The 20,201-nt window shown below is 41.4% G+C and overlaps 47 non-coding genes across 47 annotated transcripts; all 47 read right to left on the bottom strand.

The window, feature by feature from the left end:
- Positions 1 to 222: 222 nt before the first annotated feature.
- On the bottom strand, positions 223 to 293 carry trnag-ccc. Its single transcript has one exon. It is a non-coding gene; the product is annotated as a tRNA-Gly (tRNA).
- Positions 294 to 799: 506 nt separating this feature from the next.
- trnag-ccc lies at positions 800 to 870 on the bottom strand. Its single transcript has one exon. It is a non-coding gene; the product is annotated as a tRNA-Gly (tRNA).
- A 356-nt stretch (positions 871 to 1,226) lies between these two features.
- Positions 1,227 to 1,297, bottom strand: trnag-ccc. The gene has a single exon. It is a non-coding gene; the product is annotated as a tRNA-Gly (tRNA).
- A 255-nt stretch (positions 1,298 to 1,552) lies between these two features.
- trnag-ccc lies at positions 1,553 to 1,623 on the bottom strand. The gene has a single exon. It is a non-coding gene; the product is annotated as a tRNA-Gly (tRNA).
- A 356-nt stretch (positions 1,624 to 1,979) lies between these two features.
- On the bottom strand, positions 1,980 to 2,050 carry trnag-ccc. The gene has a single exon. It is a non-coding gene; the product is annotated as a tRNA-Gly (tRNA).
- Positions 2,051 to 2,305: 255 nt separating this feature from the next.
- Positions 2,306 to 2,376, bottom strand: trnag-ccc. The gene has a single exon. It is a non-coding gene; the product is annotated as a tRNA-Gly (tRNA).
- Positions 2,377 to 2,780: 404 nt separating this feature from the next.
- trnag-ccc lies at positions 2,781 to 2,851 on the bottom strand. Its single transcript has one exon. It is a non-coding gene; the product is annotated as a tRNA-Gly (tRNA).
- Positions 2,852 to 3,355: 504 nt separating this feature from the next.
- trnag-ccc lies at positions 3,356 to 3,426 on the bottom strand. The gene has a single exon. It is a non-coding gene; the product is annotated as a tRNA-Gly (tRNA).
- Positions 3,427 to 3,681: 255 nt separating this feature from the next.
- On the bottom strand, positions 3,682 to 3,752 carry trnag-ccc. The gene has a single exon. It is a non-coding gene; the product is annotated as a tRNA-Gly (tRNA).
- A 356-nt stretch (positions 3,753 to 4,108) lies between these two features.
- trnag-ccc lies at positions 4,109 to 4,179 on the bottom strand. The gene has a single exon. It is a non-coding gene; the product is annotated as a tRNA-Gly (tRNA).
- A 255-nt stretch (positions 4,180 to 4,434) lies between these two features.
- Positions 4,435 to 4,505, bottom strand: trnag-ccc. Its single transcript has one exon. It is a non-coding gene; the product is annotated as a tRNA-Gly (tRNA).
- Positions 4,506 to 4,861: 356 nt separating this feature from the next.
- On the bottom strand, positions 4,862 to 4,932 carry trnag-ccc. Its single transcript has one exon. It is a non-coding gene; the product is annotated as a tRNA-Gly (tRNA).
- A 255-nt stretch (positions 4,933 to 5,187) lies between these two features.
- trnag-ccc lies at positions 5,188 to 5,258 on the bottom strand. Its single transcript has one exon. It is a non-coding gene; the product is annotated as a tRNA-Gly (tRNA).
- A 404-nt stretch (positions 5,259 to 5,662) lies between these two features.
- On the bottom strand, positions 5,663 to 5,733 carry trnag-ccc. Its single transcript has one exon. It is a non-coding gene; the product is annotated as a tRNA-Gly (tRNA).
- A 504-nt stretch (positions 5,734 to 6,237) lies between these two features.
- On the bottom strand, positions 6,238 to 6,308 carry trnag-ccc. Its single transcript has one exon. It is a non-coding gene; the product is annotated as a tRNA-Gly (tRNA).
- Positions 6,309 to 6,563: 255 nt separating this feature from the next.
- On the bottom strand, positions 6,564 to 6,634 carry trnag-ccc. Its single transcript has one exon. It is a non-coding gene; the product is annotated as a tRNA-Gly (tRNA).
- A 356-nt stretch (positions 6,635 to 6,990) lies between these two features.
- Positions 6,991 to 7,061, bottom strand: trnag-ccc. Its single transcript has one exon. It is a non-coding gene; the product is annotated as a tRNA-Gly (tRNA).
- A 404-nt stretch (positions 7,062 to 7,465) lies between these two features.
- trnag-ccc lies at positions 7,466 to 7,536 on the bottom strand. The gene has a single exon. It is a non-coding gene; the product is annotated as a tRNA-Gly (tRNA).
- A 256-nt stretch (positions 7,537 to 7,792) lies between these two features.
- On the bottom strand, positions 7,793 to 7,863 carry trnag-ccc. The gene has a single exon. It is a non-coding gene; the product is annotated as a tRNA-Gly (tRNA).
- A 534-nt stretch (positions 7,864 to 8,397) lies between these two features.
- trnag-ccc lies at positions 8,398 to 8,468 on the bottom strand. The gene has a single exon. It is a non-coding gene; the product is annotated as a tRNA-Gly (tRNA).
- A 255-nt stretch (positions 8,469 to 8,723) lies between these two features.
- trnag-ccc lies at positions 8,724 to 8,794 on the bottom strand. Its single transcript has one exon. It is a non-coding gene; the product is annotated as a tRNA-Gly (tRNA).
- A 350-nt stretch (positions 8,795 to 9,144) lies between these two features.
- Positions 9,145 to 9,215, bottom strand: trnag-ccc. Its single transcript has one exon. It is a non-coding gene; the product is annotated as a tRNA-Gly (tRNA).
- Positions 9,216 to 9,470: 255 nt separating this feature from the next.
- On the bottom strand, positions 9,471 to 9,541 carry trnag-ccc. Its single transcript has one exon. It is a non-coding gene; the product is annotated as a tRNA-Gly (tRNA).
- A 355-nt stretch (positions 9,542 to 9,896) lies between these two features.
- trnag-ccc lies at positions 9,897 to 9,967 on the bottom strand. The gene has a single exon. It is a non-coding gene; the product is annotated as a tRNA-Gly (tRNA).
- Positions 9,968 to 10,324: 357 nt separating this feature from the next.
- On the bottom strand, positions 10,325 to 10,395 carry trnag-ccc. Its single transcript has one exon. It is a non-coding gene; the product is annotated as a tRNA-Gly (tRNA).
- A 356-nt stretch (positions 10,396 to 10,751) lies between these two features.
- Positions 10,752 to 10,822, bottom strand: trnag-ccc. Its single transcript has one exon. It is a non-coding gene; the product is annotated as a tRNA-Gly (tRNA).
- Positions 10,823 to 11,254: 432 nt separating this feature from the next.
- On the bottom strand, positions 11,255 to 11,325 carry trnag-ccc. The gene has a single exon. It is a non-coding gene; the product is annotated as a tRNA-Gly (tRNA).
- A 358-nt stretch (positions 11,326 to 11,683) lies between these two features.
- On the bottom strand, positions 11,684 to 11,754 carry trnag-ccc. The gene has a single exon. It is a non-coding gene; the product is annotated as a tRNA-Gly (tRNA).
- Positions 11,755 to 12,009: 255 nt separating this feature from the next.
- On the bottom strand, positions 12,010 to 12,080 carry trnag-ccc. Its single transcript has one exon. It is a non-coding gene; the product is annotated as a tRNA-Gly (tRNA).
- A 355-nt stretch (positions 12,081 to 12,435) lies between these two features.
- On the bottom strand, positions 12,436 to 12,506 carry trnag-ccc. Its single transcript has one exon. It is a non-coding gene; the product is annotated as a tRNA-Gly (tRNA).
- A 357-nt stretch (positions 12,507 to 12,863) lies between these two features.
- Positions 12,864 to 12,934, bottom strand: trnag-ccc. Its single transcript has one exon. It is a non-coding gene; the product is annotated as a tRNA-Gly (tRNA).
- A 256-nt stretch (positions 12,935 to 13,190) lies between these two features.
- On the bottom strand, positions 13,191 to 13,261 carry trnag-ccc. Its single transcript has one exon. It is a non-coding gene; the product is annotated as a tRNA-Gly (tRNA).
- A 356-nt stretch (positions 13,262 to 13,617) lies between these two features.
- Positions 13,618 to 13,688, bottom strand: trnag-ccc. Its single transcript has one exon. It is a non-coding gene; the product is annotated as a tRNA-Gly (tRNA).
- Positions 13,689 to 13,944: 256 nt separating this feature from the next.
- trnag-ccc lies at positions 13,945 to 14,015 on the bottom strand. The gene has a single exon. It is a non-coding gene; the product is annotated as a tRNA-Gly (tRNA).
- Positions 14,016 to 14,549: 534 nt separating this feature from the next.
- On the bottom strand, positions 14,550 to 14,620 carry trnag-ccc. The gene has a single exon. It is a non-coding gene; the product is annotated as a tRNA-Gly (tRNA).
- A 255-nt stretch (positions 14,621 to 14,875) lies between these two features.
- trnag-ccc lies at positions 14,876 to 14,946 on the bottom strand. Its single transcript has one exon. It is a non-coding gene; the product is annotated as a tRNA-Gly (tRNA).
- A 356-nt stretch (positions 14,947 to 15,302) lies between these two features.
- trnag-ccc lies at positions 15,303 to 15,373 on the bottom strand. Its single transcript has one exon. It is a non-coding gene; the product is annotated as a tRNA-Gly (tRNA).
- Positions 15,374 to 15,629: 256 nt separating this feature from the next.
- Positions 15,630 to 15,700, bottom strand: trnag-ccc. Its single transcript has one exon. It is a non-coding gene; the product is annotated as a tRNA-Gly (tRNA).
- Positions 15,701 to 16,234: 534 nt separating this feature from the next.
- On the bottom strand, positions 16,235 to 16,305 carry trnag-ccc. The gene has a single exon. It is a non-coding gene; the product is annotated as a tRNA-Gly (tRNA).
- Positions 16,306 to 16,560: 255 nt separating this feature from the next.
- trnag-ccc lies at positions 16,561 to 16,631 on the bottom strand. The gene has a single exon. It is a non-coding gene; the product is annotated as a tRNA-Gly (tRNA).
- Positions 16,632 to 16,988: 357 nt separating this feature from the next.
- On the bottom strand, positions 16,989 to 17,059 carry trnag-ccc. The gene has a single exon. It is a non-coding gene; the product is annotated as a tRNA-Gly (tRNA).
- Positions 17,060 to 17,314: 255 nt separating this feature from the next.
- On the bottom strand, positions 17,315 to 17,385 carry trnag-ccc. The gene has a single exon. It is a non-coding gene; the product is annotated as a tRNA-Gly (tRNA).
- A 356-nt stretch (positions 17,386 to 17,741) lies between these two features.
- Positions 17,742 to 17,812, bottom strand: trnag-ccc. The gene has a single exon. It is a non-coding gene; the product is annotated as a tRNA-Gly (tRNA).
- Positions 17,813 to 18,244: 432 nt separating this feature from the next.
- trnag-ccc lies at positions 18,245 to 18,315 on the bottom strand. Its single transcript has one exon. It is a non-coding gene; the product is annotated as a tRNA-Gly (tRNA).
- Positions 18,316 to 18,820: 505 nt separating this feature from the next.
- trnag-ccc lies at positions 18,821 to 18,891 on the bottom strand. Its single transcript has one exon. It is a non-coding gene; the product is annotated as a tRNA-Gly (tRNA).
- A 433-nt stretch (positions 18,892 to 19,324) lies between these two features.
- trnag-ccc lies at positions 19,325 to 19,395 on the bottom strand. The gene has a single exon. It is a non-coding gene; the product is annotated as a tRNA-Gly (tRNA).
- A 504-nt stretch (positions 19,396 to 19,899) lies between these two features.
- On the bottom strand, positions 19,900 to 19,970 carry trnag-ccc. The gene has a single exon. It is a non-coding gene; the product is annotated as a tRNA-Gly (tRNA).
- Positions 19,971 to 20,201: the final 231 nt, after the last annotated feature.

Raw genomic sequence — 20,201 nt, 5'->3', positions numbered from 1 at the left:
CTCTCGCAACCTAAGTGAGAATCATAAACCCACACCAAATAAACACTTCTTTGTTTGAAGTTGGATTAATACAAACACTGCATGGGAATTGAACCCAGGTCACAAGAATGGGAATCACTCAAAACTCCGCCGACGGAAGAGATTTCAAACGTCTATTTCAGAGTTCTGTACCTTTCTCTATTCTTCCGTCCCCTACTCAACCCATATTCAGACCATCTTGCATGCACCGCCCGGGAATCGAACCCGGGTCACAAGAATGGGAATCTTGTATGATACCACTACACTAGCGGCGCTTGTATAATGCTTGTTTATAAATAATATAACTATCAATATATTTACTATTACAGTGTTTTTGTGGTTTTCCTAGATGTTGGAGTGCCCTGTGTATCCTTAATATTGTGGCCTCACAAGTCTGTAGTCATCGTCTTCAAAATTGCTAGTGCATTAGCTTTTTGTCATATAGTTAGCTATAGAAGAACAAGTTACGCTTAGAGTCCAGTGATAAGAAAATTCAATGTTGCAGTGGTTACAAATAACTCTGGCTCTCTCAACTCCGCCGCCTGGAAGAGATTTAAAATGTCTATTTCAGAGTTCTGTACCTTTCTCTATTCTTCCATCCCCTACTCAACCCATATTCAGACCGTCTTGCATGCACCGCCCGGGAATCGAACCCTGGTCACAAGAATGGGAATCTCTCAAAACTCTGCCGATGGAAGAGATTTCAAACATCTATTTCAGAGTTCTGTACCTTTCTCTATTCTTTAGTCCCCTACTGAACCCATATTCAGACCGTCTTGCATGCACCGCCCGGGAATCGAACCCGGGTCACAAGAATGGGAATCTTGTATGATACCACTACACTAGCGGCGCTTGTATTATGCATGTTTATAAATAAAATAACTATCAATATATTTACTATTACAGTGTTTTTTGGTTTTCCTAGATGTTGGAGTGCCCTGTGTATCCTTAATATTGTGGCCTCACAAGTCTGTAGTCATCGTCTTCAAAATGGCTAGTGCATTAGCTTTTTGTCATATAGTTAGCTATAGAAGAACAAGTTACGCTTAGAGTCCAGTGATAAGAAAATTCAATGTTGCAGTGGTTACAAATAACTCTGGCTCTCTCAAATCCGCCGCCTGGAAGAGATTTCAAATGTCCATTTCAGAGTTCTGTACCTTTCTCTATTATTCCATCGCCTACTCAACCCATATTAAGAACGTCTTGCATGCACCGCCCGGGAATCGAACCCGGGTCACAAGAATGGGAATCTTGTATGATACCACTACACTAGCGGCGCTTGTATTGTTTTGTATTGATTGGGACCCTGGACCTCTCGCAACCTAAGTGAGAATCATAAACCTACACCAAATAAACACTTCTTTGTTTGAAGTTGGATTAATACAAACACTGCATGGGAATTGAACCCTGGTCACAAGAATGGGAATCTCTCAAAACTCTGCCGATGGAAGAGATTTCAAACATCTATTTCAGAGTTCTGTACCTTTCTCTATTCTTCCGTCCCCTACTCAACCCATATTCAGACCGTCTTGCATGCACCGCCCGGGAATCGAACCCGGGTCACAAGAATGGGAATCTTGTATGATACCACTACACTAGCGGCGCTTGTATAACGCTTGTTTATAAATAATATAACTATCAATATATTTACTATTACAGTGTTTTTTGGTTTTCCTAGATGTTGGAGTGCCCTGTGTATCCTTAATATTGTGGCCTCATAAGTCTGTAGTCATCGTCTTCAAAATTGCTAGTGCATTAGCTTTTTGTCATATAGTTAGCTATAGAAGAACAAGTTACCCTTAGAGTCCAGTGATAAGAAAATTCAATGTTGCAGTGGTTACAAATAACTATGGCTTTCTCAAATCCGCCGCCTGGAAGAGATTTAAAATGTCTATTTCAGAGTTCTGTACAATTCTCTATTCTTCCATCCCCTACTCAACCCATATTCAGACCGTCTTGCATGCACCACCCGGGAATCGAACCCTGGTCACAAGAATGGGAATCTTGTATGATACCACTACACTAGCGGCGCCTGTATTGTTTTGTATTGATTTGGACCCTGGACCTCTCGCAACCTAAGTGAGAATCATAAACCCACACCAAATAAACACTTCTTTGTTTGAAGTTGGATTAATACAAACACTGCATGGGAATTTAACCCAGGTCACAAGAATGGGAATCACTCAAAACTCCGCCGACGGAAGAGATTTCAAACGTCTATTTCAGAGTTCTGTACCTTTCTCTATTCTTCCGTCCCCTACTCAACCCATATTCAGACCATCTTGCATGCACCGCCCGGGAATCGAAACCAGGTCACAAGAATGGGAATCTTGTATGATACCACTACACTAGCGGCGCTTGTATTGTTTTGTATTGATTTGGACCCTGGACCTCTCGCAACCTAAGTGAGAATCATAAACCTCGACCAAATAAACACTTCTTTGTTTGAAGTTGGATTAATACAAACACTGCATGGGAATTGAACCCTGGTCACAAGAATGGGAATCTCTCAAAACTCTGCCGATGGAAGAGATTTCAAACGTCTATTTCAGAGTTCTGTACCTTTCTCTATTCTTCCGTCCCCTACTCAACCCATATTCAGACCGTCTTGAATGCACCACCCGGGAATCGAACCCGGGTCACAAGAATGGGAATCTCTCAAAACTCTGCCGATGGAAGAGATTTCAAATGTCCATTTCAGAGTTCTGTACCTTTCTCTATTATTCCATCCCCTACTCAACCCATATTCAGACCGTCTTGCATGCACCGCCCGGGAATCGAACCCGGGTCACAAGAATGGGAATCTTGTATGATACCACTACACTAGCGGCGCTTGTATTATGCATGTTTATAAATAAAATAACTATCAATATATTTACTATTACAGTGTTTTTTGGTTTTCCTAGATGTTGGAGTGCCCTGTGTATCCTTAATATTGTGGCCTCACAAGTCCGTAGTCATCGTCTTCAAAATGGCTAGTGCATTAGCTTTTTGTCATAAAGTTAGCTATAGAAGAACAAGTTACCCTTAGAGTCCAGTCAAAGAAAATTCAATGTTGCAGTGGTTACAAATAACTCTGGCTCTCTCAACTCCGCCGCCTGGAAGAGATTTAAAATTTCCATTTCAGAGTTCTGCACCTTTCTCTATTCTTTTGTCCCCTACTCAACCCATATTCAGACCGTCTTGCATGCACCGCCCGGGAATCGAACCCGGGTCACAAGAATGGGAATCTCTCAAAACTCTGCCGATGGAAGAGATTTCAAATGTCCATTTCAGAGTTCTGTACCTTTCTCTATTCTTTTGTCCCCTACTGAACCCATATTCAGACCATCTTGCATGCACCGCCCGGGAATCGAACCCGGGTCACAAGAATGGGAATCTTGTATGATACCACTACACTAGCGGCGCTTGTATTGTTTTGTATTGATTTGGACCCTGGACCTCTCGCAACCTAAGTGAGAATCATAAACCTACACCAAATAAACACTTCTTTGTTTGAAGTTGGATTAATACAAACACTGCATGGGAATTGAACCCTGGTCACAAGAATGGGAATCTCTCAAAACTCTGCCGATGGAAGAGATTTCAAACGTCTATTTCAGAGTTCTGTACCTTTCGCTATTCTTCCGTCCCCTACTCAACCCATATTCAGACCGTCTTGCATGCACCGCCCGGGAATCGAACCCGGGTCACAACAATGGGAATCTTGTATGATACCACTACACTAGCGGCGCTTGTATTATCCATGTTTATAAATAATATAACTATCAATATATTTACTATTACAGTGTTTTTTGGTTTTCCTAGATGTTGGAGTGCCCTGTGTATCCTTAATATTGTGGCCTCACAAGTCTGTAGTCATCGTCTTCAAAATTGCTAGTGCATTAGCTTTTTGTCCTATAGTTAGCTATAGAAGAACAAGTTACGCTTAGAGTCCAGTGATAAGAAAATTCAATGTTGCAGTGGTTACAAATAACTCTGGCTCTCTCAAATCCGCCGCCTGGAAGAGATTTCAAATGTCCATTTCAGAGTTCTGTACCTTTCTCTATTATTCCATCGCCTACTCAACCCATATTAAGAACGTCTTGCATGCACCGCCCGGGAATCGAACCCGGGTCACAAGAATGGGAATCTTGTATGATACCACTACACTAGCGGCGCTTGTATTGTTTTGTATTGATTGGGACCCTGGACCTCTCGCAACCTAAGTGAGAATCATAAACCTACACCAAATAAACACTTCTTTGTTTGAAGTTGGATTAATACAAACACTGCATGGGAATTGAACCCTGGTCACAAGAATGGGAATCTCTCAAAACTCTGCCGATGGAAGAGATTTCAAACATCTATTTCAGAGTTCTGTACCTTTCTCTATTCTTCCGTCCCCTACTCAACCCATATTCAGACCGTCTTGCATGCACCGCCCGGGAATCGAACCCGGGTCACAAGAATGGGAATCTTGTATGATACCACTACACTAGCGGCGCTTGTATAACGCTTGTTTATAAATAATATAACTATCAATATATTTACTATTACAGTGTTTTTTGGTTTTCCTAGATGTTGGAGTGCCCTGTGTATCCTTAATATTGTGGCCTCATAAGTCTGTAGTCATCGTCTTCAAAATTGCTAGTGCATTAGCTTTTTGTCATATAGTTAGCTATAGAAGAACAAGTTACCCTTAGAGTCCAGTGATAAGAAAATTCAATGTTGCAGTGGTTACAAATAACTATGGCTTTCTCAAATCCGCCGCCTGGAAGAGATTTAAAATGTCTATTTCAGAGTTCTGTACAATTCTCTATTCTTCCATCCCCTACTCAACCCATATTCAGACCGTCTTGCATGCACCACCCGGGAATCGAACCCTGGTCACAAGAATGGGAATCTTGTATGATACCACTACACTAGCGGCGCCTGTATTGTTTTGTATTGATTTGGACCCTGGACCTCTCGCAACCTAAGTGAGAATCATAAACCCACACCAAATAAACACTTCTTTGTTTGAAGTTGGATTAATACAAACACTGCATGGGAATTTAACCCAGGTCACAAGAATGGGAATCACTCAAAACTCCGCCGACGGAAGAGATTTCAAACGTCTATTTCAGAGTTCTGTACCTTTCTCTATTCTTCCGTCCCCTACTCAACCCATATTCAGACCATCTTGCATGCACCGCCCGGGAATCGAAACCAGGTCACAAGAATGGGAATCTTGTATGATACCACTACACTAGCGGCGCTTGTATTGTTTTGTATTGATTTGGACCCTGGACCTCTCGCAACCTAAGTGAGAATCATAAACCTCGACCAAATAAACACTTCTTTGTTTGAAGTTGGATTAATACAAACACTGCATGGGAATTGAACCCTGGTCACAAGAATGGGAATCTCTCAAAACTCTGCCGATGGAAGAGATTTCAAACGTCTATTTCAGAGTTCTGTACCTTTCTCTATTCTTCCGTCCCCTACTCAACCCATATTCAGACCGTCTTGAATGCACCACCCGGGAATCGAACCCGGGTCACAATAATGGGAATCTCTCAAAACTCTGCCGATGGAAGAGATTTCAAATGTCCATTTCAGAGTTCTGTACCTTTCTCTATTATTCCATCCCCTACTCAACCCATATTCAGACCGCCTTGCATGCACCGCCCGGGAATCGAACCCGGGTCACAAGAATGGGAATCTTGTATGATATCACTACACTAGCGGCGCTTGTATTATGCATGTTTATAAATAAAATAACTATCAATATATTTACTATTACAGTGTTTTTTGGTTTTCCTAGATGTTGGAGTGCCCTGTGTATCCTTAATATTGTGGCCTCACAAGTCCGTAGTCATCGTCTTCAAAATGGCTAGTGCATTAGCTTTTTGTCATAAAGTTAGCTATAGAAGAACAAGTTACCCTTAGAGTCCAGTCAAAGAAAATTCAATGTTGCAGTGGTTACAAATAACTCTGGCTCTCTCAACTCCGCCGCCTGGAAGAGATTTAAAATTTCCATTTCAGAGTTCTGCACCTTTCTCTATTCTTTTGTCCCCTACTCAACCCATATTCAGACCGTCTTGCATGCACCGCCCGGGAATCGAACCCGGGTCACAAGAATGGGAATCTCTCAAAACTCTGCCGATGGAAGAGATTTCAAATGTCCATTTCAGAGTTCTGTACCTTTCTCTATTCTTTTGTCCCCTACTGAACCCATATTCAGACCATCTTGCATGCACCGCCCGGGAATCGAACCCGGGTCACAAGAATGGGAATCTTGTATGATACCACTACACTAGCGGCGCTTGTATTGTTTTGTATTGATTTGGACCCTGGACCTCTCGCAACCTAAGTGAGAATCATAAACCTACACCAAATAAACACTTCTTTGTTTGAAGTTGGATTAATACAAACACTGCATGGGAATTGAACCCTGGTCACAAGAATGGGAATCTCTCAAAACTCTGCCGATGGAAGAGATTTCAAACGTCTATTTCAGAGTTCTGTACCTTTCGCTATTCTTCCGTCCCCTACTCAACCCATATTCAGACCGTCTTGCATGCACCGCCCGGGAATCGAACCCGGGTCACAACAATGGGAATCTTGTATGATACCACTACACTAGCGGCGCTTGTATTATCCATGTTTATAAATAATATAACTATCAATATATTTACTATTACAGTGTTTTTTGGTTTTCCTAGATGTTGGAGTGCCCTGTGTATCCTTAATATTGTGGCCTCACAAGTCTGTAGTCATCGTCTTCAAAATTGCTAGTGCATTAGCTTTTTGTCCTATAGTTAGCTATAGAAGAACAAGTTACCCTTAGAGTCCAGTGATAAGAAAATTCAATGTTGCAGTGGTTACAAATAACTCTGGCTCTCTCAACTCCGCCGCCTGGAAGAGATTTAAAATGTCCATTTCAGAGTTCTGTACCTTTCTCTATTCTTTTGTGCCCTACTCAACCCATATTCAGACCGTCTTGCATGCACCGCCCGGGAATCGAACCCGGGTCACAAGAATGGGAATCTTGTATGATACCACTACACTAGCGGCGCTTGTATTGTTTTTGTATTGATTTGGACCCTGGACCTCTCGCAACCTAAGTGAGAATCATAAACCTCGACCAAATAAACACTTCTTTGTTTGAAGTTGGATTAATACAAACACTGCATGGAATTGAACCCTGGTCACAAGAATGGGAATCTCTCAAAACTCTGCCGATGGACGAGATTTCAAACGTCTATTTCAGAGTTCTGTACCTTTCTCTATTCTTCCGTCCCCTACTCAACCCATATTCAGACCGTCTTGCATGCACCGCCCGGGAATCTAACCCGGGTCACAAGAATGGGAATCTCTCAAAACTCTGCCGATGGAAGAGATTTCAAATGTCCATTTCAGAGTTCTGTACCTTTCTCTATTATTCCATCGCCTACTCAACCCATATTAAGAACGTCTTGCATGCACCGCCCGGGAATCGAACCCGGGTCACAAGAATGGGAATCTTGTATGATACCACTACACTAGCGGCGCTTGTATTGTTTTTGTATTGATTTGGACCCTGGACCTCTCGCAACCTAAGTGAGAATCATAAACCTACACTAAATAAACACTTCTTTGTTTGAAGTTTGATTAATACAAACACTGCATGGGAATTGAACCCGGGTCACAAGAATGGGAATCTCTCAAAACTCTGCCGATGGAAGAGATTTCAAACGTCTATTTCAGAGTTCTGTACCTTTCTCTATTATTCCATCCCCTACTCAACCCATATTCAGACCGTCTTGCATGCACCGCCCGGGAATCGAACCCAGGTCACAAGAATGGGAATCTTGTATGATACCACTACACTATCGGCGCTTGTATTGTTTAGTATTGATTTGGACCCTGGACCTCTCGCAACCTAAGTGAGAATCATAAACCTAGACCAAATAAACACTTTGTTGTTTGAAGTTGGATTAATACAAACACTGCATGGGAATCGAACCCGGGTCACAAGAATGGGAATCTTGTATGATACCACTACAATAGCGGCGCTTGTATTATGCTTGTTTATAAATAATATAACTATCAATATATTTACTATTACAGTGTTTTTTTGGTTTTCCTAGATGTTGGAGTGCCCTGTGTATCCTTAATATTGTGGCCTCACAAGTCTGTAGTCATCGTCTTCAAAATTGCTAGTGCATTAGCTTGTTGTCATATAGTTAGCTATAGAAGAACAAGTTACCCTTAGAGTCCAGTGATAAGAAAATTCAATGTTGCAGTGGTTACAAATAACTCTGGCTCTCTCAAATCCGCCGCCTGGAAGAGATTTAAATTGTCCATTTCAGAGTTCTGTACCTTTCTCTATTCTTCCGTCCCCTACTCAACCCATATTCAGACCATCTTGCGTGCACCGCCCGGGAATCGAACCCGGGTCACAAGAATGGGAATCTTGTATGATACCACTACACTAGCGGCGCATGTATTGTTTTGTATTGATTTGGACCCTGGACCTCTCGCAACCTAAGTGAGAATCATAAACCTACACCAAATAAACACTTCTTTGTTTGAAGTTGGATTAATACAAACACTGCATGGGAATTGAACCCTGGTCACAAGAATGGGAATCTCTCAAGACTCTGCCGATGGAAAAGATTTCAAATGTCTATTTCAGAGTTCTGTACCTTTCTCTATTCTTCCGTCCCCTACTCAACACAAATTCAGACCGTCTTGCATGCACCGCCCGGGAAACGAATCCAGGTCACAAGAATGGGAATCTTGTATGATACCACTACACTAGCGGCGCTTGTATAATGCTTGTTTATAAATAATATAACTATCAATATATTTACTATTACAGTGTTTTTTTGGTTTTCCTAGATGTTGTAGTGCCCTGTGTATCCTTAATATTGTGGCCTCACAAGTCATCGTCTTCAAAATTGCTAGTGCATTAGCTTTTTGTCATATAGTTAGCTATAGAAGAACAAGTTACCCTAAGAGTCCAGTGATAAGAAAATTCAATGTTGCAGTGGTTACAAATAACTCTGGCTCTCTCAAATCCGCCGCCTGGAAGAGATTTCAAATGTCCATTTCAGAGTTCTGTACCTTTCTCTATTATTCCATCGCCTACTCAACCCATATTAAGAACGTCTTGCATGCACCGCCCGGGAATCGAACCCGGGTCACAAGAATGGGAATCTTGTATGATACCACTACACTAGCGGCGCTTGTATTGTTTTGTATTGATTTGGAACCTGGACCTCTCGCAACCTAAGTGAGAATCATAAACCTACACCAAATAAACACTTCTTTGTTTGAAGTTGGATTAATACAAACACTGCAATTGAATTGAACCCTGGTCACAAGAATGGGAATCTCTCAAGACTCTGCCGATGGAAGAGATTTCAAACGTCTATTTCAGAGTTCTGTACCTTTCTCTATTCTTCCGTCCCCTACTCAACCCATATTCAGACCGTCTTGCATGCACCGCCCGGGAATCGAACCCGGGTCACAAGAATGGGAATCTTGTATGATACCACTACACTAGCGGCGCTTGTATTATGCATGTTTATAAATAAAATAACTATCAATATATTTACTATTACAGTGTTTTTTGGTTTTCCTAGATGTTGGAGTGCCCTGTGTATCCTTAATATTGTGGCCTCACAAGTCTGTAGTCATCGTCTTCAAAATTGCTAGTGCATTAGCTTGTTGTCATATAGTTAGCTATAGAAGAACACGTTACCCTTAGAGTCCAGTCAAAGAAAATTCAATGTTGCAGTGGTTACAAATAACTCTGGCTCTCTCAACTCCGCCGCCTGGAAGAGATTTAAAATGTCCATTTCAGAGTTCTGTACCCTTCTCTATTCTTTTGTCCCCTACTCAACTCATATTCAGACCGTCTTGCATGCACCGCCCGGGAATCGAACCCGGGTCACAAGAATGGGAATCTTGTATGATACCACTACACTAGCGGCGCTTGTATAATGCTTGTTTATAAATAATATAACTATCAATATATTTACTATTACAGTGTTTTTTTGGTTTTCCTAGATGTTGGAGTGCCCTGTGTATCCTTAATATTGTGGCCTCACAAGTCTGTAGTCATCGTCTTCAAAATTGCTATTTCATTAGCTTTTTGTCATATAGTTAGCTATAGAAGAACAAGTTACCCTTAGAGTCCAGTGATAAGAAAATGCAATGTTGCAGTGGTTACAAATAACTCTGGCTCTCTCAAATCCGCCGCCTGGAAGAGATTTAAAATGTCCATTTCAGAGTTCTGTACCTTTCTCTATTATTCCATCGCCTACTCAACCCATATTCAGACCGTCTTGCATGCACCGCCCGGGAATCGAACCGGGGTCACAAGAATGGGAATCTTGTATGATACCACTACACTAGCGGCGCTTGTATAATGCTTGTTTATAAATAATATAACTATCAATATATTTACTATTACAGTGTTTTTTTGGTTTTCCTAGATGTTGGAGTGCCCTGTGTATCCTTAATATTGTGGCCTCACAAGTCTGTAGTCATCGTCTTCAAAATTGCTAGTGCATTAGCTTTTTGTCATATAGTTAGCTATAGAAGAACAAGTTACCCTTAGAGTCCAGTCAAAGAAAATTCAATGTTGCAGTGGTTACAAATAACTCTGGCTCTCTCAAATCCGCCGCCTGGAAGAGATTTCAAATGTCCATTTCAGAGTTCTGTACCTTTCTCTATTATTCCATCCCCTACTCAACCCATATTCAGACCGTCTTGCATGCACCGCCCGGGAATCGAACCCGGGTCACAAGAATGGGAATCTTGTATGATACGACTACACTATCGGCGCTTGTATTGTTTAGTATTGATTTGGACCCTGGACCTCTCGCAACCTAAGTGAGAATCATAAACCTAGACCAAATAAACACTTTGTTGTTTGAAGTTGGATTAATACAAACACTGCATGGGAATCGAACCCGGGTCACAAGAATGGGAATCTTGTATGATACCACTACACTAGCGGCGCTTGTATTGTTTTGTATTGATTTGGACCTTGAACATCTCGCAACCTAAGTGAGAATCATAAACCTACACCAAATAAACACTTCTTTGTTTGAAGTTGGATTAATACAAACACTGCATGGGAATTGAACCCTGGTCACAAGAATGGGAATCTCTCAAGACTCTGCCGATGGAAGAGATTTCAAATGTCTATTTCAGAGTTCTGTACCTTTCTCTATTCTTCCGTCCCCTACTCAACACAAATTCAGACCGTCTTGCATGCACCGCCCGGGAAACGAACCCAGGTCACAAGAATGGGAATCTTGTATGATACCACTACACTAGCGGCGCTTGTATAATGCTTGTTTATAAATAATATAACTATCAATATATTTACTATTACAGTGTTTTTTTTGGTTTTCCTAGATGTTGTAGTGCCCTGTGTATCCTTAATATTGTGGCCTCACAAGTCTGTAGTCATCGTCTTCAAAATTGCTAGTGCATTAGCTTTTTGTCATATAGTTAGCTATAGAAGAACAAGTTACCCTAAGAGTCCAGTGATAAGAAAATTCAATGTTGCAGTGGTTACAAATAACTCTGGCTCTCTCAACTCCGCCGCCTGGAAGAAATTTCAAAAGTCCATTTCAGAGTTCTGTACCTTTCTCTATTATTTTGTCCCCTACTCAACCCATATTCAGACCGTCTTGCATGCAGCGCCCGGGAATCGAACCCGGGTCACAAGAATGGGAATCTTGTACGATACCACTACACTAGCGGCGCTTGTATTGTTTTGTATTGATTTGGACCCTGGACCTCTCGCAACCTAAGTGAGAATCATAAACCTACACCAAATAAACACTTCTTTGTTTGAAGTTGGATTAATACAAACACTGCATGGGAATTGAACCCTGGTCACAAGAATGGGAATCTCTCAAGACTCTGCCGATGGAAGAGATTTCAAATGTCTATTTCAGAGTTCTGTACCTTTCTCTATTCTTCCGTCCCCTACTCAACACAAATTCAGACCGTCTTGCATGCACCGCCCGGGAATCGAACCCGGGTCACAAGAATGGGAATCTTGTATGATACCACTACACTAGCGGCGCTTGTATTATGCATGTTTATAAATAAAATAACTATCAATATATTTACTATTACAGTGTTTTTTGGTTTTCCTAGATGTTGGAATGCCCTGTGTATCCTTAATATTGTGGCCTCACAAGTCTGTAGTCATCGTCTTCAAAATGGCTAGTGCATTAGCTTTTTGTCATAAAGTTAGCTATAGAAGAACAAGTTACCCTTAGAGTCCAGTCAAAGAAAATTCAATGTTGCAGTGGTAACAAATAACTCTGGCTCTCTCAACTCCGCCGCCTGGAAGAGATTTAAAATTTCCATTTCAGAGTTCTGCACCTTTCTCTATTCTTTTGTCCCCTACTCAACCCATATTCAGACCGTCTTGCATGCACCGCCCGGGAATCGAACCGGGGTCACAAGAATGGGAATCTTGTATGATACCACTACACTAGCGGCGCTTGTATAATGCTTGTTTATAAATAATATAACTATCAATATATTTACTATTACAGTGTTTTTTTTGGTTTTCCTAGATGTTGGAGTGCCCTGTGTATCCTTAATATTGTGGCCTCACAAGTCTGTAGTCATCGTCTTCAAAATTGCTAGTGCATTAGCTTTTTGTCATATAGTTAGCTATAGAAGAACAAGTTACCCTTAGAGTCCAGTCAAAGAAAATTCAATGTTGCAGTGGTTACAAATAACTCTGGCTCTCTCAAATCCGCCGCCTGGAAGAGATTTCAAATGTCCATTTCAGAGTTCTGTACCTTTCTCTATTATTCCATCCCCTACTCAACCCATATTCAGACCGTCTTGCATGCACCGCCCGGGAATCGAACCCGGGTCACAAGAATGGGAATCTTGTATGATACGACTACACTATCGGCGCTTGTATTGTTTTTGTATTGATTTGGAACCTGGACCTCTCGCAACCTAAGTGAGAATCATAAACCTACACCAAATAAACACTTCTTTGTTTGAAGTTGGATTAATACAAACACTGCATGGGAATTGAACCCTGGTCACAAGAATGGGAATCTCTCAAAACTCTGCCGATGGAAGAGATTCCAAACGTCTATTTCAGAGTTCTGTACCTTTCGCTATTCTTCCGTCCCCTACTCAACCCATATTCAGACCGTCTTGCATGCACCGCCCGGGAATCGAACCCGGGTCACAAGAATGGGAATCTTGTATGATACCACTACACTAGCGGCGCTTGTATAACGCTTGTTTATAAATAATATAACTATCAATATATTTACTATTACAGTGTTTTTTGGTTTTCCTAGATGTTGGAGTGCCCTGTGTATCCTTAATATTGTGGCCTCACAAGTCTGTAGTCATCGTCTTCAAAATTGCTAGTGCATTAGCTTGTTGTCATATAGTTAGCTATAGAAGAACACGTTACCCTTAGAGTCCAGTGATAAGAAAATTCAATGTTGCAGTGGTTACAAATAACTCTGGCTCTCTCAACTCCGCCGCCTGGAAGAGATTTAAAATGTCCATTTCAGAGTTCTGTACCTTTCTCTATTCTTTTGTCCCCTACTCAACCCATATTCAGACCGTCTTGCATGCACCGCCCGGGAATCGAACCCGGGTCACAAGAATGGGAATCTTGTATGATACCACTACACTAGCGGCGCTTGTATTGTTTTTGTATTGATTTGGACCCTGGACCTCTCGCAACCTAAGTGAGAATCATAAACCTACACTAAATAAACACTTCTTTGTTTGAAGTTGGATTAATACAAACACTGCATGGGAATTGAACCCGGGTCACAAGAATGGGAATCTCTCAAAACTCTGCCGATGGAAGAGATTTCAAACGTCTATTTCAGAGTTCTGTACCTTTCTCTATTATTCCATCCCCTACTCAACCCATATTCAGACCGTCTTGCATGCACCGCCCGGGAATCGAACCCAGGTCACAAGAATGGGAATCTTGTATGATACCACTACACTATCGGCGCTTGTATTGTTTAGTATTGATTTGGACCCTGGACCTCTCGCAACCTAAGTGAGAATCATAAACCTAGACCAAATAAACACTTTGTTGTTTGAAGTTGGATTAATACAAACACTGCATGGGAATCGAACCCGGGTCACAAGAATGGGAATCTTGTATGATACCACTACAATAGCGGCGCTTGTATTATGCTTGTTTATAAATAATATAACTATCAATATATTTACTATTACAGTGTTTTTTTGGTTTTCCTAGATGTTGGAGTGCCCTGTGTATCCTTAATATTGTGGCCTCACAAGTCTGTAGTCATCGTCTTCAAAATTGCTAGTGCATTAGCTTGTTGTCATATAGTTAGCTATAGAAGAACAAGTTACCCTTAGAGTCCAGTGATAAGAAAATTCAATGTTGCAGTGGTTACAAATAACTCTGGCTCTCTCAAATCCGCCGCCTGGAAGAGATTTCAAACGTCTATTTCAGAGTTCTGTACCTTTCTCTATTATTCCATCCCCTACTCAACCCATATTCAGACCGTCTTGCATGCACCGCCCGGGAATCGAACCCGGGTCACAAGAATGGGAATCTTGTATGATACGACTACACTATCGGCGCTTGTATTGTTTTTGTATTGATTTGGAACCTGGACCTCTCGCAACCTAAGTGAGAATCATAAACCTACACCAAATAAACACTTCTTTGTTTGAAGTTGGATTAATACAACACTGCATGGGAATTGAACCCTGGTCACAAGAATGGGAATCTCTCAAAACTCTGCCGATGGAAGAGATTCCAAACGTCTATTTCAGAGTTCTGTACCTTTCGCTATTCTTCCGTCCCCTACTCAACCCATATTCAGACCGTCTTGCATGCACCGCCCGGGAATCGAACCCGGGTCACAAGAATGGGAATCTTGTATGATACCACTACACTAGCGGCGCTTGTATAACGCTTGTTTATAAATAATATAACTATCAATATATTTACTATTACAGTGTTTTTTGGTTTTCCTAGATGTTGGAGTGCCCTGTGTATCCTTAATATTGTGGCCTCACAAGTCTGTAGTCATCGTCTTCAAAATTGCTAGTGCATTAGCTTGTTGTCATATAGTTAGCTATAGAAGAACACGTTACCCTTAGAGTCCAGTGATAAGAAAATTCAATGTTGCAGTGGTTACAAATAACTCTGGCTCTCTCAACTCCGCCGCCTGGAAGAGATTTAAAATGTCCATTTCAGAGTTCTGTACCTTTCTCTATTCTTTTGTCCCCTACTCAACCCATATTCAGACCGTCTTGCATGCACCGCCCGGGAATCAAACCCGGGTCACAAGAATGGGAATCTTGTATGATACCACTACACTAGCGGCGCTTGTATTGTTTTTGTATTGATTTGGACCCTGGACCTCTCGCAACCTAAGTGAGAATCATAAACCTACACTAAATAAACACTTCTTTGTTTGAAGTTGGATTAATACAAACACTGCATGGGAATTGAACCCGGGTCACAAGAATGGGAATCTCTCAAAACTCTGCCGATGGAAGAGATTTCAAACGTCTATTTCAGAGTTCTGTACCTTTCTCTATTATTCCATCCCCTACTCAACCCATATTCAGACCGTCTTGCATGCACCGCCCGGGAATCGAACCCGGGTCACAAGAATGGGAATCTTGTATGATACCACTACACTATCGGCGCTTGTATTGTTTAGTATTGATTTGGACCCTGGACCTCTCGCAACCTAAGTGAGAATCATAAACCTAGACCAAATAAACACTTTGTTGTTTGAAGTTGGATTAATACAAACACTGCATGGGAATCGAACCCGGGTCACAAGAATGGGAATCTTGTATGATACCACTACACTAGCGGCGCTTGTATTATGCTTGTTTATAAATAATATAACTATCAATATATTTACTATTACAGTGTTTTTTTGGTTTTCCTAGATGTTGGAGTGCCCTGTGTATCCTTAATATTGTGGCCTCACAAGTCTGTAGTCATCGTCTTCAAAATTGCTAGTGCATTAGCTTGTTGTCATATAGTTAGCTATAGAAGAACAAGTTACCCTTAGAGTCCAGTGATAAGAAAATTCAATGTTGCAGTGGTTACAAATAACTCTGGCTCTCTCAAATCCGCCGCCTGGAAGAGATTTAAATTGTCCATTTCAGAGTTCTATACCTTTCTCTATTCTTCCGTCCCCTACTCAACCCATATTCAGACCATCTTGCATGCACCGCCCGGGAATCGAACCCGGGTCACAAGAATGGGAATCTTGTATGATACCACTACACTAGCGGCGCTTGTATTGTTTTGTATTGATTTGGACCCTGGACCTCTCGCAACCTAAGTGAGAATCATAAACCTACACCAAATAAACACTTCTTTGTTTGAAGTTGGATTAATACAAACACTGCATGGGAATTGAACCCTGGTCACAAGAATGGGAATCTCTCAAGACTCTGCCGATGGAAAAGATTTCAAATGTCTATTTCAGAGTTCTGTACCTTTCTCTATTCTTCCGTCCCCTACTCAACACAAATTCAGACCGTCTTGCATGCACCGCCCGGGAAACGAACCCAGGTCACAAGAATGGGAATCTTGTATGATACCACTACACTAGCGGCGCTTGTATAATGCTTGTTTATAAATAATATAACTATCAATATATTTACTATTACAGTGTTTTTTTGGTTTTCCTAGATGTTGTAGTGCCCTGTGTATCCTTAATATTGTGGCCTCACAAGTCTGTAGTCATCGTCTTCAAAATTGCTAGTGCATTAGCTTTTTGTCATATAGTTAGCTATAGAAGAACAAGTTACCCTAAGAGTAGAGTGATAAGAAAATTCAATGTTGCAGTGGTTACAAATAACTCTGGCTCTCTCAAATCCGCCGCCTGGAAGAGATTTAAAATGTCCATTTCAGAGTTCTGTACCTTTCTCTATTCTTCCATCCCCTACTCAACCCATATTCAGACCGTCTTGCATGCACCGCCCGGGAATCGAACCCGGGTCACAAGAATGGGAATCTTGTATGATACCACTACACTAGCGGCGCTTGTATTGTTTTGTATTGATTTGGAACCTGGACCTCTCGCAACCTAAGTGAGAATCATAAACCTACACCAAATAAACACTTCTTTGTTTGAAGTTGGATTAATACAAACACTGCATGGGAATTGAACCCTGGTCACAAGAATGGGAATCTCTCAAGACTCTGCCGATGGAAGAGATTTCAAACGTCTATTTCAGAGTTCTGTACCTTTCTCTATTCTTCCGTCCCCTACTCAACCCATATTCAGACCGTCTTGCATGCACCGCCCGGGAATCGAACCCGGGTCACAAGAATGGGAATCTTGTATGATACCACTACACTAGCGGCGCTTGTATTATGCTTGTTTATAAATAATATAACTATCAATATATTTACTATTACAGTGTTTTTTGGTTTTCCTAGATGTTGGAGTGCCCTGTGTATCCTTAATATTGTGGCCTCACAAGTCTGTAGTCATCGTCTTCAAAATTGCTAGTGCATTAGCTTTTTGTCATATAGTTAGCTATAGAAGAACAAGTTACCCTAAGAGTCCAGTGATAAGAAAATTCAATGTTGCAGTGGTTACAAATAACTCTGGCTCTCTCAAATCCGCCGCCTGGAAGAGATTTTAAATGTCCATTTCAGAGTTCTGTACCTTTCTCTATTATTCCATCCCCTACTCAACCCATAATCAGACCATCTTGCATTCACCGCCCGGGAATCGAACCCGGGTCACAAGAATGGGAATCTTGTATGATACCACTACACTAGCGGCGCTTGTATTGTTTAGTATTGATTTGGACCCTGGACCTCTCGCAACCTAAGTGAGAATCATAAACCTAGACCAAATAAACACTTTGTTGTTTGAAGTTGGATTAATACAAACACTGCATGGGAATCGAACCCGGGTCACAAGAATGGGAATCTTGTATGATACCACTACACTAGCGGCGCTTGTATTGTTTTGTATTGATTTGGACCCTGGACCTCTCGCAACCTAAGTGAGAATCATAAACCTACACCAAATAAACACTTCTTTGTTTGAAGTTGGATTAATACAAACACTGCATGGGAATTGAACCCTGGTCACAAGAATGGGAATCTCTCAAAACTCTGCCGATGGAAGAGATTTCAACCGTCTATTTCAGAGTTCTGTACCTTTCGCTATTCTTCCGTCCCCTACTCAACCCATATTCAGACCGTCTTGCATGCACCGCCCGGGAATCGAACCCAGGTCACAAGAATGGGAATCTTGTATGATACCACTACACTAGCGGCGCTTGTATTATGCATGTTTATAAATAAAATAACTATCAATATATTTACTATTACAGTGTTTTTTGGTTTTCCTAGATGTTGGAGTGCCCTGTGTATCCTTAATATTGTGGCCTCACAAGTCTGTAGTCATCGTCTTCAAAATTGCTAGTGCATTAGCTTTTTGTCATATAGTTAGCTATAGAAGAACAAGTTACCCTTAGAGTCCAGTGATAAGAAAATTCAATGTTGCAGTGGTTACAAATAACTCTGGCTCTCTCAACTCCGCCGCCTGGAAGAAATTTCAAAAGTCCATTTCAGAGTTCTGTACCTTTCTCTATTCTTTTGTCCCCTACTGAACCCATATTCAGACCGTCTTGCATGCAGCGCCCGGGAATCGAACCCGGGTCACAAGAATGGGAATCTCTCAAAACTCTGCCGATGGAAGAAATTTCAAAAGTCCATTTCAGAGTTCTGTACCTTTCTCTATTCTTTTGTCCCCTACTGAACCCATATTCAGACCGTCTTGCATGCACCGCCCGGGAATCGAACCCGGGTCACAAGAATGGGAATCTTGTATGATACCACTACACTAGCGGCGCTTGTAATGTTTTTATGTTGATTTGGACCCTGGACCTCTCGCAACCTAAGTGAGAATCATAAACCTACACCAAATAAACACTTCTTTGTTTGAAGTTGGAATAACACAAACACTGCATGGGAATCGAACCCGGGTCACAAGAATGGGAATCTTGTATGATACCACTACACTAGCGGCGCTTGTATTGTTTTGTATTGATTGGGACCCTGGACCTCTCGCAACCTAAGTGAGAATCATAAACCTACACCAAATAAACACTTCTTTGTTTGAAGTTGGATTAATACAAACACTGCATGGGAATTGAACCCTGGTCACAAGAATGGGAATCTCTCAAAACTCTGCCGATGGTAGAGATTTCAAACGTCTATTTCAGAGTTCTGTACCTTTCTCTATTATTCCATCCCTTACTCAACCTATATTCAGACCGTCTTGCATGCACCGCCCGGGAATCGAACCCAGGTCACAATAATGGGAATCTTGTATGATACCACTACATTAGCGGCGCTTGTATTATGCTTGTTTATAAATAATATAACTATCAATAGATTTACTATTACAGTGTTTTTTGGTTTTCCTAGATGTTGGAGTGCCCTGTGTGTCCTTAATATTGTGGCCTCACAAGTCTGTAGGCATCGTCTTCAAAATGGCTAGTGCATTAGCTTTTTGTCATAAAGTTAGCTATAGAAGAACAAGTTACCCTTAGAGTCCAGTCAAAGAAAATTCAATGTTGCAGTGGTTACAAATAACTCTGGCTCTCTCAACTCCGCCGCCTGGAAGAGATTTAAAATTTCCATTTCAGAGTTCTGTACCTTTCTCTATTCTTTTGTCCCCTACTCAACCCATATTCAGACCGTCTTGCATGCACCGCCCGGGAATCGAACCCGGGTCACAAGAATGGGAATCTCTCAAAACTCTGCCGATGGAAGAGATTTCAAATTTCCATTTCAGAGTTCTGCACCTTTCTCTATTCTTTTGTCCACTACTCAACCCATATTCAGACCATCTTGCATGCACCGCCCGGGAATCGAACCCGGGTCACAAGAATGGGAATCTTGTATGATACCACTAAACTAGCGGCGCTTGTATTGTTTTTGTATTGATTTGGACCCTGGACCTCTCGCAACCTAAGTGAGAATCATAAACCTACACCAAATAAACACTTCTTTGTTTGAAGTTGGATTAATACAAACACTGCATGGGAATTTAACCCTGGTCACAAGAATGGGAATCTCTCAAAACTCTGCCGATGGAAGAGATTTCAAACGTCCATTTCAGAGTTCTGTACCTTTCTCTATTCTTCCGTCCCCTACT

The sequence above is a fragment of the Gymnodraco acuticeps genome, unplaced genomic scaffold, assembly GCF_902827175.1.
Source record: "Gymnodraco acuticeps unplaced genomic scaffold, fGymAcu1.1, whole genome shotgun sequence".
Classification (NCBI taxonomy): Eukaryota; Metazoa; Chordata; class Actinopteri; order Perciformes; family Bathydraconidae; genus Gymnodraco; species Gymnodraco acuticeps.
Note: the sequence above shows the minus strand (reverse complement) of the source record. Positions and strands in the feature narration are given on the sequence as shown.